Consider the following 20,018-nt stretch of genomic DNA (forward strand, 5'->3'; position numbering starts at 1 on the left):
TTCATGACCTTTATATAACCCGACATTTTAATGTTATTAAAACGTTTTTATGTAAACCAAAAGCCAAAATATAACCTATTAAAAACATTTTTAAAACGTTTTTGTGTTTGCTGGGAACCAGTCACATTGATTAAGTGTTTAAAATATATCTTAAATGAACGGTTACTTTTCATAAATATAAATTGTAAACAATAACTATGTTCTTCATATTCTTGTATCAATTCAATAGCATATTTATTACTCCATTGGAAATATAATTCGTTTTCTCAGAACTGCGAAATGGAAAAACCTTAAATTTAATTTAATGGGAAATACGAATAAAGAAATCATATTTCTAACAAAAGGCAAAGACCTACAATAAGCAACAAGTAAGAGTTATAAAATGGGACGGGGATTGAAATTGTAAAACTAAGCAATCAATAAACCCAAGGGACGGAAAATAATATTTAAGGGGGTACTACACCCCTGTCCAATTTTGTGCCTATTTTTGCATTTTTCTCCAAAATCATAGCGCATTGGTGACAAGTAAGATATGTATATTATAGGGGCAAGGACTACAACTACTGCACTGGAAATTTTATTTCAGCAGAGACAACAGTTGTGGAGTTAAAAAAATGAGGGAAAACCATAATTTGGTCAATAAATCAATAACTACTTACCTTGAGTTGCTGAATTTTCAGTGTAGTAGTTATAGTCCTTGCCCCTATAATATACATACCTTACTTGTCACTAATGCGCTATAATTTTGAGAAACATGCAAAAATAGGCACAAAATTGGCCAGGGGTGTAGTACCCCCTTAAACGTGTCATTGATCGGCTAGTATGAGTGCGCAACATCACGGGCAGTAAGATTATTGATAAGACAAATGAGATCTGGTCAGACCAGACAAATAATTTTCTTGTCTCTGAAATATTGTTATCGACTGGCAAAATAAAAATATACGTGAGTATAGATTATACAATGGCGCTCGCGACATAGAGACACGTGGGCTCGCATTCCCTTTAAAAGTCACAATTTGGCACATTCCATAGCAGAAATACCTAAACAAATTACCAAAACCCTCCCAAATCAGATCCAGTGTCCACTCAATCAGTACGTCCCGGTGATTCACGCTGCTCCACTAGTATTGAAACTAAAAGTTCAGAAATTATGGTCGGTGAGATTCAAAACGATGGACGAGATAGGGGAGGGAATTCATATCATACGTATATCTGCTCTCTGCTTCAAAGCGCAAATGATCATGAAACATGGCTTGAGCTTGTCTTTCCAGAAGGACTGCGCAACCGTAATAGCATGACAAATCACGACGTCAGACGCACGCCTGACGGCGTGGATTATAGTCCGTCTAGAAGGACTAGCTTGAGCAGATATGACCAACACAATATGGAACTAGACATTGTGCTCACAGAGCACGGCCCTTAGCCAGTGAAGTTGATATCTTTATGACCTTTGACCTAGAGTTGTTCATGTGCCATTTGTACCAGTAACCACCAGCCTATGGTTCATGGTGGTAACGACATTGTACTATGTAATTTGCGGGAGCAGCAGCATTTTGAAGGTAAGGTAGAACGTGCATTATATGGTTATGATGGCTCATTGAAGAAAGAAAGGAGAAGAACCTAACAGAAAGAGGACATTAGCCAAATGCTATTTGGCTAAGGTAAATTACACAGATAACAGATTTGTCCTTGGAAGGCTTTGTAAAGATTGCTTACCTAAAACTACAAATAAGTAGGCCTATACATTAAAGTACAAATAATGTGGATCAACCTATTCATGCATGGCTCATTGAGCTACAATGGGCGTGTATGGACATAATAGCTATTTGTTGAAATAACAGTCTAAACGCAGGACAACCGATTCTTTTGTTCTGCTTAGTCGCGCTAAAAGTCGATCGATACATGTTAAAATCAGCACAATTCCGAGATGCACCTTTTGCTATGAAATTTATTTTCTCGGTCAAATATAAAGCAAAAATTTTTTTTCTTCAGTAATGTCAAATAAAAACATAGTGCTTGGATGAACATTTTTTTAAAATCCTGGTGTTAAAATTAAGCATCAAATTGTGTCTTTTAGTGTGATATTTTTGATTTTTATAGGCCTTTAGTTCGCCCGTGAGCTTTTTACAGAATTCATTTTTTAGCGTCTCAAACTAATATAGTTTGCTAAAGAAAGGTATTTCCCACCTCTGTAAAGCACATCGTGTGGGTCTATATATTATAGTTTTGTCAGAATTTCCGTTTTGATTCCATAATTTTTGACTACCAGCTGAAATATTTTCAAATCCACGCGTGAAATCTTCGGCTAATACTAGCATTGTGGATCGATATCTCTGGGTGCCCGGCCTGGATAGACTGTTGCCAGAACTTCAATATAGCAAAGAAATTACCTGGTGTTTCAATTGTCATGAAGGTGACTGGGTATAGTGCCTTTAGTTTGTGTTTGTTTGAAATTGCTTAAACCCACCGAAAGTCATAATGAAGCAGCCAAAACAATACAAGGTTAAACATGGAAGTTTATAACAACCTATTATAATGACCTAAAGGAAAAATCATTTATGGCAACAATGAGCCTTGCATTGTAAGTCATGGTTAAAATGTGTTGAGTACCCACCCCACCCCCATAGGCCTACATAATATTACATACCGGTACCTTATAATATTTATATAGCACGGCTATAGCTATACATTTATAAAGTAGGTCCTATAGCGCTAAAGTATGACAAATAGGCCTACACAAACCCGAACGCAAGTCTGAAGGGTGTAATGAAAATGCCAACCCGCGATGCCCGATGGGGGGGGGTCATTCAAAATTCACCTGGAGATAGGAGGGACAGAAAATTAAAATCCCCTCTAATAACACGCGAATTTTTCTAGGTTTGGACAGTGGATTTTCCCATGGACCTCATCCTAGGTAAATAAACAAACAAACAGACAAAATGGTTTTCATAATCATGGAATCCATAGCCCCTATAAATTGAAATTGCAGGCTATCACGGGAGCAAATTTCAAAATTCACCTCATTTACCAGAATTGGGGATTTGGGCTACCAAATCGCTGGTCAGGCAATCCTGGTTTTCAATGGAAAAGGGACCTGGTTGACAACAATTGAAATATCGATTAATTCAGCTGGTTGCTCTCGAGATAAAGTACTGATTTTGACATTTTCGGAGGATGAAGGAAAAAGGGTAAAATAAAAACGGAAATTCTGACAAAACTATAATATATAGACCCACACGATGTGCTTTACAGAGGTGGGAAATATCTTTCTTTAGCAAACTATATTAGTTTGAGACGCTAAAAATGAATTCTGTAAAAAGCTCACGGGCGAACTAAAGGCCTATAAAATCAAAAATATCACACTAAAAGACACAATTTGATGCTTAATTTTAACACCAGGATTTAAAAAAAAAAATGTTCATCCAAGCACTATGTTTTTATTTGACATTACTGAAGAAAAAAAAAATTTTGCTTTATATTTGACCGAGAAAATAAATTTCATAGCAAAAAGGTGTATCTCGGAATTGTGCTGATTTTAACATGTATCGATCGACTTTTAGCGCGACTAAGAAACAAAAGAATATTTGTAATAACTGCCGGGAAGGGTTGCTGTCCATTTTAAGCTGAAATAACAGGGTAAAGTGAAAGAAACTCCACTGGTTATTTTGGCCATTTAACATGCAGTTCTATGGGAGGACATAAAGTCATAATTTTCAAAAATCATGACTTTATGTCGAACTTTGCTCTGTTGATCTACAAACAAATTTGGCCGATTCCATTTAGGTGCAAGTTGGCTTCAAGTGGATGAAAAGCTGCTTTACAATACATTTATTTTGGGCCCTATGTAATCATATATGTATAACAGGTTCTTGTATACATGCCCGGAAATTAATTTTCATTGTCAATGTTTTTCTGTTAAACGGGTGACACATGTCATTATAATGCTCGAGGGTATGCGCCGTGGTCTCTCGGTAGAGCACAGACATGATAGTGAGATTGTGGGTTCGAGACCCGCCGTGACCATACAAGCTGTGCCCTTGAGTAAGGTGCTGTTCTCTACCCAGGTGTATTAATGTGTACCGGCATTCTTTAATGCTGGGATGGTAACAGCCACACAGTGGAGAAGGTGTAACGATCCCCCTAAGCAATATTTCATGGAGGAGTCTGGCCCTATCGGCCCAATGACCCAATTCATTTTTACCAACTACAGTTAAGTTGAACTGCTAGTATAACAATATTATTAATCATGATACAGGATGTCCCCAAAAAAAAGAGGCCCCTCATTGCGCCCTCTTTTTCTCCTATTTTTGAAGAATTGATCAAATATATTTTGAAATGTAAAGTAACCTTGAGTCGTTAGCTTTAATAAACCAAAACAATTATATCAATCGGCTCACAACTTTTGAAGATATGCTCTTTTAAAGAAATGTACCCGTTTTTCACTCTGTCCACGGAGATAAGGTTTGGCTACTTCAAAGTTTAAACGGTGTACACATACCATGCATAAATATCAAACATTCCTCAATGATAACTTTATAAAATAACTTTATTTATGGAATGGGCTTTACCGGTGGGTTTATGGGCAATGGATTTTGTTAATTAATTTATGGGTAAAATGGATGCCGAATGGGACTTCTTTTTCTTTACTTGCAACTACTTATTTTTTTTCTTGGTTATTTATGCCTTTTTGTTTTATTACATGTATGTTTCTTACTTTCTTACTTTATTGTTTCTTGCTTCTTTTTTTTTTACACCATAAGTCATTTCACTTTTTAGGTAGCCCAAAAAGGCTGTTTGGTTTGTCTTTGGTTCTTCTGAAGTGAGTTTACTGTGCTGCTCTGCCCTCTACCTGGTTGTCTCCTTGGCGAATACAGATTTCAGCCCTGGTCCTCGTTGCATCAATTGCGTTGCGTACCATCCTTGTGCGCCGGATACTTGCGAATGCATTCAGTAATACGTTTGCGAAGATCTTGGATTTTGCCACAAAGGAAAAAAATCAATTGGTGTGAGGTCTGGTGATCGTGCAGGCCACTCCACAGCATCCCAACCACTCTGTTTGCTATCCGTGGACAGAGTGAAAAACGGGTACTGTTATTCAAAAGGGCATTTCTTCAAAAGTTGTGAGCCGATTGAAATAATTGTTTTGGTTTATTAAAGCTAACGATTAAAGGTTTCTTTACATACCAAAGGACATTTAATCAAAAATAGGATAAAAAGAGGGCGTAATGAGGGGCCTCTTTTTTTTTTGGGGGGAGCACCATGTACTTACTACTTACTAAATATTGCATATTTTACAAAAAAGACCAATTTCCAATAACTATACGATTGTAAATACATTTATCCCTTTTTTCAGAGGAAAAACCATTTATTCAAGTTTAAGTTTAAACAGAGGTAAACATTAATCATACACAATGATAAACATGATACACATGATAAAATGTAATTTGATACACACAAAAAAAAACCTCCCACACAACGCTATGCAAGTACAGAACTTCACATTCAATTCAATTCAAGAAACATTTATTAAACATTGCGAGGTTCTGCACCTACACACCGCCTGCAAAAACATCTCCATGTGTATGTGTGTATAAAGGCCTAGATCTTATTCTCCACAAAGTGAATTGAAAATACCATCTTTTATCAAATAAACCAATGTTATTATTACATTACGTAAATATATTTTTATAATTTATATTAACTTTGCAATTCTTTCTTTAAAATGTGGATCGAAGGGTTATTTTCTTTCATTTTCATTATATATATATGAAATCTGTATAAAATTAGAATCAAATCCAAAACAATATAGTTAGGACCAACGCCAAAAAAAAAAAATCTTTTTTCAAGAGAGATTTATATTAACTTTGTTCTCGATCCACTTTTTTACATCATCCAAAAATGTCACTCTCCTCCAGACAGAATGTACACAGACTGGAATCTTTTATCCCAATTTTAAATAAAAATGCGTTTGTACCAAGGATGCTGTGAATTATTCTGAACTGACACCACCTGAGTTTAGTACTTATTGTACATTTGAAGAGTGTATTAAAAGTAACAGGCCATCTTGAAGGATCAAATGTAACTTCAAGCTTTCCTTCCCATTTTTGTACATAGTTTTCTCGAAACCAGAATATTGTACATTCTTCTGGAACCCGTACCCTTTCTATCTTTAAAGAGAACATCAAAGTGAAACGGAATAGTGGGGTAAACAAGGGAATCACCAGGTTTGTCAAAGAATTAGGAAATGACTTTTTCATCGTTAATATTACACCCCCGTACTCAACAAAATTTGTGCGAACATGAAATATACGCATAAAATCCTCCAGTAAGAGGATTTCCCTCTCTCACTTAAAAGATCATTTACAAGATCAACACCATTACGAACCCAATGCTGGTAATACAAACTTTGTTTACCCACTCTAATGTTTTCATTGAACCATAGTGAACTTTTCAGTATATGTTAGTTGGTTGATGATAGTTAGAAAAACTAAACCATGAAAAAAACATCTTTCCAAAATTGATTCGGTTTATCATTGTTGTTATTCATGAAATTCATATGTCCTGGATACGATTTATATCTGTATAAGTTTTACCCACTCTTTTTCCGTATTTGTAATGATTCTACGGATCCAGGTTATTTTTAGCGCATGTATATATGATTGGACATCAACCATTCTCACACCTCCTTGACCATAATCTTGGATCATTGATTTCCTGTAACCTTATCAATACCTTTCCATATAAATTTATATATTATTTGATTTAAATCTTTTATTAAATCGTATTGTGGATTAGGCGAAGTTATGTAAAATCAGAAAGGTAAGCTTAGATAAAATAAGTGATTTAACTATTGTTACACGGCCCAGAACTTACGTCTTCACCATTGGTGAATTAATTGATGAATTGACTCCATTGTTTTCACATAATTAATCTGCACTATTCTTTCAAGTGACACAATGAAGTCAACACCAAGTGCTCTAAAACAGTTATTATTATGAATCCATTTAACGTTCAAATGATCACAAATTGCTTCTTTGCTACCACTTTTTGACCCAATCCACACAACATTAGTTACCTGTAAACCACAAATGTTTTCAAACGAATAGAGGATTTTAAAAGCTTCATTAATTGACTTCCCTGTGCCATCAAGAAAAAGAATAGTATCATCAGCATATTGAGATATGCGATATTCTGCGTCCCCTATTCTAATACCTTTAACGTTCTGATTTATTCGAACCATCATACCTATAACTTCCGCACATAGGATGAATAAATAAGGACTTAGTCCGTCGCCTTGTCTGCATCTTCTACCCACTTTAAAAGATTCCGAAAGAAATCCATTAACTAGGACTGATGATGAAGCTTGATTATAAAAAACACGAATCCATTTTTAATCGAATTGCCAAAATTGAATTTATCTAATATTTTCATTATAAATGTATGTGATACCGAATCGAAGACCTTTTCGAAATCAATCATGAGAATGTAAATACATTTATATTACTATAAAGTAAACTCCTCAACAAAAGTTTGGAAAGGTTTTTCAGCCATCTATATCTCAGATTATTTGTGACATGTTCATATCGGGTTGCATATCAATGGTTAGCTACTTTAGTTCCCTTTACAATGACTCCACATTTAACAATTACCTTTTTCACGCCTGAGTAAACGTCTTGTGAATGCAGTAGGTTCTGAAACAGAATATGCCATATTGACCATTATTTCGTACAGCAAGCTGCAATCATATGTCTTCACAATCTGAGACCTAATGTAATCCTCCAAAATAACAACGCTCGCCCCCACACAGAGCCAGACTGGTCAATGGAATATGGGAGTAGAGAGAATGGGGTGGCCTGCCATAAGCACAGATCTCAACCCAATTGAACAAGCTGGTCCCATCTATGTCGTGCTGTGCTTGCCAGAGTAGTCAATGCAACCACATTGCATGACCTGTGACGAATCCTGGTTGAAGAATGGAAAGCCATCCCGCAGTAGCGTGTGACTAGTCACTGGTGTGCAGCTTAAGGAGAAGCTACCTGGCTGTTGTGGCTGCGAATAGTTTTCCACCCGCTATTGAGGTTTGTGACTAGTGTTGCTTGATTACAGAATAATGTTCAATTTGGCACATTCATTTTGAGACTCCATTACGTTCATAAGACGTGTACTCAGCCGTGAAAGAGGTGGTTGTTTCAAATGTGGTGTCATTGTAAAGGGGAATAAAGTAGCTAACCATTGATATGCAACATGATATAAACATGTCATAAATAATCTGATATATAGATGCTTGAAAAAAAACTTTCCAAACTTTAGTTGAAGAGTTTAGGTGAAAAACTGGTTTACAATACAATAAATACTCTATGTAATTATTGTGAAAAAAACCATTATGCGCTACATACCCAGTGTGATTTGTGTTTCAAAATATTTATATTTTAACTACAAACTATAACAAAATGAGAGCTTGATCTAACTTTGCAATTACTGAGTGAAAAGCCGTTTTGTCATACATTTAAATTATTCAACATGCAGCAATTTCTTGCGCTATACATGCACAGTGATTAAATTGTTCAATGTATTTTTGTTGAACGGCTTACACATCTCAATATGCCCTTCCTTAGACTTCAATATTACGATATATTTCAAATTGTAATAATTAAATACTGTATGACTAACATTGTACAACTTGAGAGAACTCCAAAATTGCAAAAAATTCATTTTACCAATACTCGGGGAGCTAGGACCACTTTCTGTGCACCCCCACAGGACTAAACCAAACCAAAGTTTTTAGGTTCATAAGATGACCCTAAAACATAATCAGGATGTTCCCCAAAAAATTAACTGGCCCCAAGGGGGGTAAAAGGTCATCGAACTTTGCATAGGGTCAAAATTTCAAACTTGCTCAAATTGTGTTGAAAATTAACCATTCAAATGTATTCCCCTAGTCACAAGGATTCAGAAAATGTATAGTTAAGTTTGACCTATCTAGGATGTACCGTTCTTGAGTTATAACCAAAAAGGTCAAAGGTCACATTTTTGCCTCTAAGGGGGTCGAAAACATCAAAGTGCTCCGATTTTGCCAAAAGAGGTGTCAAAATGTTCGTTTTGATGAAACAAATCAAATAAGGATAGGATTGCACTATCTTGGATGTTGCGTTACCTAGGTAACACAGCAAAATAGGTCAAGGTCAATAGGCCTCAATGGTAGGGCCTACTTGACCTATTTTGCTGTGTTACCTAGGTAACGAAACATCCAAGATGGTGCAATCCTATCCTTATTTGATTTGTTTAACAAAACGAACAATTTGACACCTCTTTTGGCAAAATCGGAGCACTTTGTTGTTTTCGACCCCTATAGAGGCAAAAATGTGCCCTTTGACCTTTTTGGTTATAACTCAAGAACAATACATCCTAGATAGGTCAAACTATACATTTTCTGAATCCTTGTGACTAGGGAAATACATTGGAATGGTTTTTAACACAATTTGAGCAAGTTCAAAATTTTGACCCTGTGCAAAGTTCGATGACCTTTTACCCCCTTTGGGGCCAGTTTATATTTTTGGGAACATTCTGATTATGTTTTGGGGTCATCTCAGGAACCTAAAAAAGTTTGTTTGGTTTGGTCCTGGGGGGGGGGGTGCACAGAAAGTGGTCCTAGCTCCCCGAGTACAAGTGTAAACCAATTATTCAAATGTGTATACATTCATTTAAATTTTATATTGCGCCCTATGCAATTATTCAATATGCAACAAGTTATTGCGACTTGTTCTGAAACGTTGACACATCTCATTACCTTTTAAGTTTGAAGATCATCATTTCTTTCAAAATGCGAAAATTTTGGCTATCAGCTAAAACAATGCTAAACAACTAATACAACAGCAGATTATTGATATTGAATCATATTAATTGCTAATACGGTGCATAACAAACACACACAATACAACAGGAAAATCTGCAAAAACACTAAAATATATTGCAGTTATTTCTAACACAATTCCATGCATCATTATACTAAACACCCTCTAGCGATTACTTGTTAGCTCTTGCTGACTAAGTTTGGTGATTTTATAATAAAATTTAGTGGTTTAGATCAGACGTTGGTATGACGTTATAAACCTTTCATAAAATATCACTTGAAAAACAAAATACAGCAAGTGACTTTCTTATTTTTTCGTAAATATAACTTGAAAACAATCAATGGTGACCCGTGCCTATAAGGCACGGAACATGTCTGGAGACCTGATATGATAAAGACCTTTAAAAGATACATACCTTAAGAATTTGTTAAATATATGAAATTAATTTTTAGAGTGATTGGTCGTGATACCGGAAGTATTTTTAAAAGCACAATGGTATGACAAAGAAAGAGGATCGTTTAATCAATAATCATGCAGTGCTGGGTATGTGCATTTTTTGTGTAGCCTATCATGCCAAATCATTGTCTGTTATAGCGATGTATTTAAACGAGCCATGGTAGATTTCTCCATTTACTTGAATTGCAATATACACCACCAAAATCTCGTTCGGCTCTATTTCAGCGTCGTCAACGATACTCAGGCTAACTGTAGCATCAGTCTCGGCAAGTGGAAAATTCACGGGCTCGTCATGAAGAGGAGTATAGTCAACACCGGCTGTCGCTGTATAATCTGCCGTGTTCACCACTTGAATGAAAAAATAATACGTGTAATTTAATATCATTTATGTTTTCTATTTCATTCATTTAACACTTTCTGTTTAAACTTTGATTACTATCGAGATCGAATCTCCAATCAAATTAATTGATAATATGCAAAATATATGAGATTTGGAAATTTACATTATAATACAATAGGAAAAATTAACATGTTTCATGGATTATGTAGTAGTAGTAGTGCATGTATATAGGGTATATACAGTCTGCAAAACAATTAAGGTACCAGTTATTGTATATCCTAAACAAAGGCAGATATGTCATCATTAGAGCCACAAACCAATAGCTGCATTTTTCAGCTCAATTTTAAGACCCAATTCGTTAAAATTGGTCAAGAAATAAAGCCACAATGATCCAAAACCTAAGGAAGATGCAAATTCAAAGTTGCAGTTTTGCTCCATTACCTGATTAATGCCCTATAATTAATTTATACACAAAGCATTCTCGAACAATTCCATTGATTAGCACATAAAACTAGCGACGTGCTTTCCATTTATAAGAACATGAAACTGCAACTTTTGATTTCGTTACTTATTTAGGTTTTAGATCACCATTTCTTTAATTCTCAACCAATTTCAACAAGTGGGGTCTTAAGGTAAGCAACTATTTTAAACTGTTGTGATTTGGTAGTTCACATCATCTTGCGAATGGTGTTGAGCTTTGGCAAAAATTGCATTACTCAATTCATAGCGAGCGTGTAGAAGAATTCAAATATCACAGATATACCTTTGCAGGTCCTGTGGTTATTGAGTTATGTTGTAAAGAGGGCTTAAACAACAACACTTTTGTAAAACGTACATAACTCATTAACAACAATAAATTAAGCAAGTTTTCAAAGTATATGATTTGTAGAATGAACTTTTGCAAAACACCAAAGTGTTATTTTTCAATAATATATTGACTCAGATAATGAAAACCGATTTTTTTGGCTGCTTCGACCAACAATACCTCGTATCCCCTTAAATCAGAGCTAAAGGGTACATGTATTGGCTGCTGGTTTAAATTTTAACATATTCATCTTTGTTTAGGATATACAGGGGTGAACATAACTGGTACCTTAACTATTTGGCTTATTATAGGGTCATTCCAAGGTCATAATTTAGGTAAGGTGCACCATTATATTTCCAGGAACCCTGGAGTTTAGTTTGGCCGGAAATTTTCCCCATCTAATCGCCTTCGTCGTACAATTACTTTATTTCCAATTTCAAACGTCGAATTAAAATTTTAATTTGAAATTAGTCGTATACAGGGTGTATCAATAAAAATAGGCCCTGTGGAATAGTGTACATAACATAAAAAATCGGCATGTAAAATACAAAATGTTTCACAATTCTAGAACCACAAAGTGTCTTCTATAAAATTATTTAAAAATGATCAAAATCCGTTCACACGTCACTGAGATAATTGGGATTCTACAAATAGACACATTTTTGGACCATTCCAATGGGGAAATACACATTAACTATAATGTGCTGTATTGTAGTTTACAATGAAAGAAAAAAATTCAGTAAACTCCCAGTGTTGCTGGGTGGGAGTTCAAAGACAATCAATCAATCAATCAATCAATCAATCAATCAATCAAAACAATCAATCAATCAATCAATCGAAACAATCAATCAATCAATCAATCAATCAACCAATCTCCCAAAGAACATTTTTCACCTTTCCCTTTGAGTTAACAACATGACATGTCTTGTAACATGACATGTCTTATCTTCTAAATAATAGTTTCTCACATTTCTCAAACTACATTATGTAGGGCTGACCTTTATATTGAAGTGGTTGAAACAATTGATTCTAAAGAAAATGGTTCCTTCAAAATGAAATGGTCTAGGGGATAGTAGTATTTATGGTGATATAAAAAAAAAAGATAAATAAAATCAATAACAGCCTATCCAGTATTCATTACATTTATTTCTCCCATTCTAAACTACAATGCAGCACATTATTGTTAATGTGTATTGCCCCATTGGAAAGGCGCAAAATTGAGTATACTTGTAGTTTTCCAATTATCTCAGTGATGCATGAACGGATTTTGATGACGTTTGCACCATTTTATGGAAGATACTTCATGGTTTTTGAATCTTCAAGAAAGTTTTAATTTTGCTGTCAATATTTTATGTTATGTCCTGCAATACACAGTGCCTATTTTTATTGAGACACCCTGTATGCGGCATTTTGTGGCGAATTTGAGGTTTGTTATATTGATTTAGAAATTATAGGTAAATACGCTCATTTTAAGTTATCTAATATATAGATCTTATCGGAACTTGATCAATAAGATGTCATATCTCCATTGTGATGTTCCCGGTTTGTGTAAGAAAGTCATGTCAACCAAAGTATGACATCACATAAGTTGATTTTGGGTTTCTTTCAAACCTGGAATATTGCAATAAAGATACGACATTTTGCTATTAAGCCTAAGTTTGGAATACCCATTTTTGTTAAGATATTTATATTCATCAACATGTTTTTGTAGAAAAGGCCATAATACTTCAGCGTTACATACGAATTTTTTGACCTTGTTGACCTAATAAATTTAATACGATAATTGTTCATAAAAGAATGCATGTGGTACAGCCAATCACCTGGCATCAATTTAATCACCTATTTTGTTCTAAACTTCAGACAGGGTCAATCTTATTGAGAATCATCAAAAACAAATTTTTTAAAATCTATTTTCGACAAAGCCCTGGACATAGGGGTGAAAATTGCACTTTTTTTAAAGCCAAAAACCTCCAGTTTAAAAGTTTAAAAGGTGTAGTTTTCATTCACTAGGGACACCCAAAGTTTTGAAACAAATCTAAATAAAAACTATCTTTTAAAAATAGGGTAAAATTGCGTAATTTTGCACAATTATTGTGATCAGTAAACAGCGACCAAAAAAATAATCGCACCCCTTAAAATGTGAATAACTCCCGCCGCCACTACTATAATGCGATGTGTATTAAAATTACTATTATTTTTTTTTCAAACTCACTAACTACTCCTGCATTCGAACAGTCAGGTAAGCATGTCCTTCTTATAGTGATATTTATAGCTCCATCTCCTTCACCAACTACATGAAAATATGCTCCAACGATCGAAAATGTTTTTTCATCTGTTCAGGAAATAAGATAATGATTTAGCTATAGTCTTTCTCCAGTGGGAAAATGATTTGAATTTCGTTTGGATATACCATATTAAAATAACAGTTAACATTTTGTACTGAAACACGTTATAAATACGACGATGCCAAAAACTGCGGACTAGTATAGTCAGGGGGCGCACGTAACCAAACTATATAGCATTACTTCAGAAGGTATGCCAAGTTTGATTTTTAACTTTCATGTGTTCAATAACATCATAAGGAATAACTTCCAACTTGGTTTGAAAATCTCACTTTCTTTTTTCAACTAATGAGAGCGCTTTATAAAATGATGCATTTTGAAGGAATCTATTTAAGAAAATGCCGATATCATGTTGTAGTGAACTTTGTTTTGGCCAAATTCAGTCTTATAAATTATATTTTACACTAGAAATACCTAATGTGTATGTTTGTCAACCATTTTAAGGGGTTTAAGGGCCAATTCGATGTGTTTAAGGTGGTACTACACCCCCTTGATAAATTTGTGACTATTTTTGCATTTTTCTCAAAAACTAATAAAACACTGGTAACAAAAGTTATGTATATTATAGGGGCAAGGAATCCAGTTACTACACTGGAATTTCAGTGACTCAAGACAAGTAGTTATTGATTTATTGATCAAATATTTGTTTTCCCTCATTTTTGACTGTAACTCAACAACTGTTGTCTGTGGGGAAATAAAATTTTCAGTGCAGTAGTTATAGTCCTTGCCCCTATAATATACATATCTTACTTGTCACCAATGCGCTATAAGTTTTGAGAATAATGCAAAAATAGGCACAAAATTGGCCAGGGGTGTAGTACCACCTTAAGGGGTCATAAACAGGTAAAATTGGTTTAGCTAAGTCAAAGGAAAGACATGCAAGTGGTGCCATTTGGCCAAGCATTGACAGAACAGGAGTACAAAGACACTAGATCAGGGAACAAGACAAGCAAGAGTTGCCCTACATGGTCAGCATTTAATTCCCTGATTGCAAAGAAGGCACTTTTATGGAATGTTGGCGTTGCGGCTCCGCTTTATAGAAAAAGCCCGATAGAGTGGCCCGTTCTTGTAACTATACTGATCCAAGCACTGAAGATTAACTGTGTAACCGCTGGGGAAGAATGCATGCCAATTATCACCTTGGATGGTGATCTATATGACCGTGCCGTTAAGCTCAAAGACTATAAAATACGCTGGTGTATTAGACTCGGGGCTTTGCACACTATAATGGCAGCACTAAAATGCTTAGGCAAGTATGTTGAAGGTAGTGGTATAGATACTGCATGGGAGGAATCTGGTCTGTATGGTTCGGCAACAGTCAGACAGATTTTGGAAGGACGGCATGTGTATAGGTGCATTGAGGCTCATACACTTGTAGCTCTGCATCTTCTACTGTTGGAGGTAGTTTTTAATGAGACAGAGAGAGAAGAAATTACACAGCAAGTTGAGCAAGTCATCATATCCTTTGATTCATACTTAGGTACTAAATCCAAGACAAAAGATGCGCCGAAATTCCAGAAGCAAGTCAGTACAGTACAGGAGAAACTTTCTGAAAGCAATCTCTTTGGACGGATCAAGGATTGGGAGAAACTTGGCAAAGGTATCCAAAAGTTTATGGTCAACTACATGAACCAGGTTCAAGTGCTTCTAATGTTTATTGCTAGTACAAGAGGGGCATATTGGAAGCTACATTTGGCCAAATTGGAAGAATTACTTCCCTATTTTCACGCCCACGACCAGTACAACTATTGACGGTGGGGGACCTTTACACCTGGCAGACATGCTTGAAATGGGGATATCTGATACAGATACATGGAAGTTCTTGGATGAAGGAAATTTTGCCATCAGTAAACACTCCGTACCCTTCACAGCAATAGACCATGATCATGCAATTGAGCATGAGCATAGGAAAATGAAAGTCAAAGGTGGCTTCATAGGGATTACAGGCAATGAGTTGCCACTTGAAAAGTACTTCATTATAGCTCCAACATTAGCCAAACTCGTCCAAGACTTCAAATAATATGCTGGCATTTAAACCAGGCAAGAGAGCTCCCTACATCATGAGGTAGTAGGAGGAGAAAGTGTCAGGCTCATCAAAAAATGCTTCAAAAATGTTTACTGTCCTTACACGACAGGGAAATCCATTCCAACAGACGGATATGTTCAACTTAGTAACCTTTGCTGTTCCATCTTGTGAAGTGAGCCAGTCAATTGAAAGCCGTGACAAGCTAGGTAAAGAAGCATTGGAGCAGTTTGTTTCAACCAGGATGATTGTTCTGGGATAAAAAGAGAAACATTTTCCTCTATTTCAAAGATGTTGGAGCTGTGGTGAAAACCCCGGTTAAGGGTAAACAGGAAAGAAAGCTGTTATCCAGGCTGTTAGTTGTGGCCAAGAGCAGACTAGAATTCGCTGTCAGGGATGCCATTGGCGAGTATGAGGTCAACAACTCTCCTCAATCCAATTTCCATCCAGATGGTTCAATGATAATGCTCACTGGCAAATCCCAGGTGCTGAAGTTTCTCATGGATCTGCCTCTACCAGAGAATACTAGTGCAGCTACACCTGAGGAAGGCAGTACAGCGACCACAATATCAGTCCTATTAACAGACGCAATTTTGTGTTGTTAACATGGTAGAAAAGAAACATGACAAATTTAATGGTTCGGACTTTGCCAACCAATTCATCAGCATGAATGGCACTATGAGCGATTATAATGAAGTTCGTATCGTCTTCGACCAATACTTGTCAGGATCACTCACGGAAGTAACACGAGATAAGAGAACAAAGAAAAGCACCCCCATCCATTACCATGTCAATGATAACACAGAAATAAAGAGTCTGAAGTCATTCTTGTCTCACATAGAAACCAAAGCAGAGCTGACAGAGTATCAGGCAGCAAAGGTACTTGCACACTACCAGAGCCAAGCAAAGAAGATTCTTGTAATGCATCATACAACCATGCAAGCCAACTACCCACTGTCTGACATCATTGCTATGCCAAAATTGAGTGGTGGCCGTCATATATTAGAGGAAGGTGGTCAACTTGTTCTTCTTAATGCCTGTGATGCCTGTGATGTGAAGTTTAAGTATCCAGAAGCTAAATTGGATGTGTTCTCTGTTGACACAGATGTCTTTGTTCTACTTAGGTAGTTACCCTCTATTGTCTGCCATGACTTCACTTCTGAGGAAAAAGGGGGAGAGAATACATATATGGGACAGTTTCCATAAGCTTGGAAGACAGAGAGCAGAAGCACTCACAGGCTAGTACTCATTCAAAGGCACAGACAACACAGGATCGTTTGCTGGCATGGGAGTAACAACACAGTTCAAAGCATTTTTAAAATGTGATGAAGAGATGCTTGAAGCATTCTCTTTATTTGGATTAGCCCAAGACCTACCAGATGCGGTTCTTAGACAAATGGAAAGATATGTATGTACACTGTATAGCACTGGGAACATCAGAGCAGACAATGTTGCCGAATTGCGATGGTTGCTGTTTGCACAGAAAGGAAAAGAAGGACAACAACTACCTCCAACTCTGGGAACTATCAAGCCTCATGTGGAAAGGGCATACTTTATGTCACTGGTCTGGAAGTCGTCCTTTAAGTCATGTCCAATTATTCCACCAGCATCAGACTACTCCTGGAAACTAGAAGATGGCCATTTAGTTCCTGTTTTCTGCAACAATCCTTCTGTACCAGAAGCTCTACTTGAACTCCGTTGATGTACATGCAATGGCTCTTGTAAGACAAATCACTGCGGATGCAAGAAAAACAACTTCTTGTGCACAGATGCCTGTGAATGTGGTGATGCATGTGAAAACACACGAGACAATGTTCCGGAAACAGAGGATGCAGAGTTACCTCTAAAATGACATATGTGCCCATCCACCACAAACTGGTCGTAAAGTCGGCATTTTCCATTTTGAGATACAATCAAAAACAGTAAATGGATTTCTATGTAAAATATAGTAGGAATTTGACCTTTGTTGAACCATAACTTCACTTCCAGATGTCCGATAAAGCTGGTTGAGGTGTCATTTTAAAGTTGAAAGTATATTCTTTCAAAATCTGCAATAAACAGAAAATGATCTAGGGCCGACTTTACTACTACTTCGTGGTGGATGGTCACATATACCAGTTATTATATCACATCCAACCATGTATAAGATGGTACATCCTGCCTTTTTTGATAAAAGTGGAAATTTTGTCCACCAACTGTGTCAAAAATGCCCATTATGTCTGCCAATTGTGACAAACAATGCCAATTATGTCTGCCGATTGTGACAATGCCAATTATGTCTGCCAATTGTGACAAACAATGCCAATTATGTCTACCGATTGTGACAAACAATGGCAATTATGTCTGCCGATTGTGACAAGCAATGCAAATTATGTCTGCCAACTGTGACGAACAATGCTAATGTCTACCAAGTGAGTAGAATAATATTGTCAACCCAATTTAATACCCATGCCAACACATTTTGCCAATGACCGCAAGTTTGTCTACAGTGGTAAACTGCAAATGTATAAGCATTTTAGCGCTCAACATTTTAATAAGTTGCTTGATGTTAACTGAAAAACAGAACATGATTACTTCTGTGACATGTTATCCAAAGGTATATATATAATGTCACTTTACTTCCACAGCTTTTGTTGGCTTTAAAGAACACTGATCAAGCCCAATTGCAATAGGAGAAGTGTTCCAAGAGATTTAGCAATGTTTTTAAATTAACAGATCATTCAACCATTTAGAGCAGTTTATAATTGTACAACGATCTGCATACTGAACTTGCTGTAAGAATTATGCGGTGCATATTTCGCTTCAAATAATGAGGTGTTCAGTTCCTTTTCGATGCTAGTTAGTTAAAGTATTAAACACTGAGATATAGAGAAACTAGTACATCTTACAAGTTCAAGTTCAAGTTTATTTCACCATCATCATATTATATACAATAACAAAATATCAAGAAAAGGATGGTAGGACAATCACAAGAGCAAAGCTCGTAAGACATGATTGCCCTCGGTGCAAAAAAAACCAAAAGACGCCTACAGACAACAGACAAGGACGGGGTGAAAAACGGCAGACTGACAGGACTACATGTAGTGCAGACAGACAATGACGTTGGCAATGGCAATAGCATATAAACAAAAGTCAATTGAAAAAAAAAAGATGCATTAACTTTATACAGTACAAAATAGAATAGTTTCAGTTTCAGTTTCAGTTTATTTTCACCATACAATATTATACAAACCAAATAATGAAAGAAAACATTGGTGGGGAGACCAAAAAGAGCAAGGCTCGAAATGTATGGTCACCCTAGAAGTTGCATATGATGATAATTATAGATTACTACCTTAAATAACTACTAAAAACATGACAACTACAAACACGGAACAGGACTGGGTAAGTGCAGAATATTATGATACAGGGCATTTATGAAGCAATAAATTTATGAGTATAAAGAAATCAGATAATCTTTATAGCTGCGTTTGAATGAATTAGGAGACAAGGCGATTTTGATATCATCGGGGATAGAATTCCAGAGCAATGGGCCCTGGTATTTCTGGCCAAATCATAATTGAATATTGCAGGGCGAAACAAATTGGATGAGCGTGTTGAATAACTGTGGATGGCCATATTTTTAACAAAATAATTGGCAAAATTACAAGGCATGTTGTTAATACTGAAATTATACATAAATAAAGCTTTGATAAGTTTATGAATATCAAAAATATTCAAAGTATTTAGCTGACAAAATAAAGGTGATGTATGGGCTAGCCAGCTAGAATTGGTACATAACCTGATAATTCTCTTTTGTTTCACAAAAATAGAATTCAAATTACAATTGTTAGGATCTGCCCAAATTATATTACAGTAGTGTAGATGAGGTAGAACTAATGTATTGTACAAGGTAAATAACGTATCACACGAAAGAATGTGCTTTAGACGAAATAAGATTCCACTATATCTTGAAACAATATTGGTAACATAAGAGGTATGATCATACCATGTCAGAGATTCATCAAGAATAACACCCAAAAATTTAGTACGAGTTACTTTAATAAGTTCATTGCCATCTATAAATATATGAGTATTGTGGTATGTGCGATTGCTATGACAGTTTTTAAACATAATATAATTCGTTTTTTGAACATTAAGGGACAACTTACTTGCTTTGAACCATACAGAAATATTAGTTAATTGATTATTAATAGAACAA

This window comes from Amphiura filiformis, chromosome 14, assembly GCF_039555335.1.
Source record: "Amphiura filiformis chromosome 14, Afil_fr2py, whole genome shotgun sequence".
Classification (NCBI taxonomy): Eukaryota; Metazoa; Echinodermata; class Ophiuroidea; order Amphilepidida; family Amphiuridae; genus Amphiura; species Amphiura filiformis.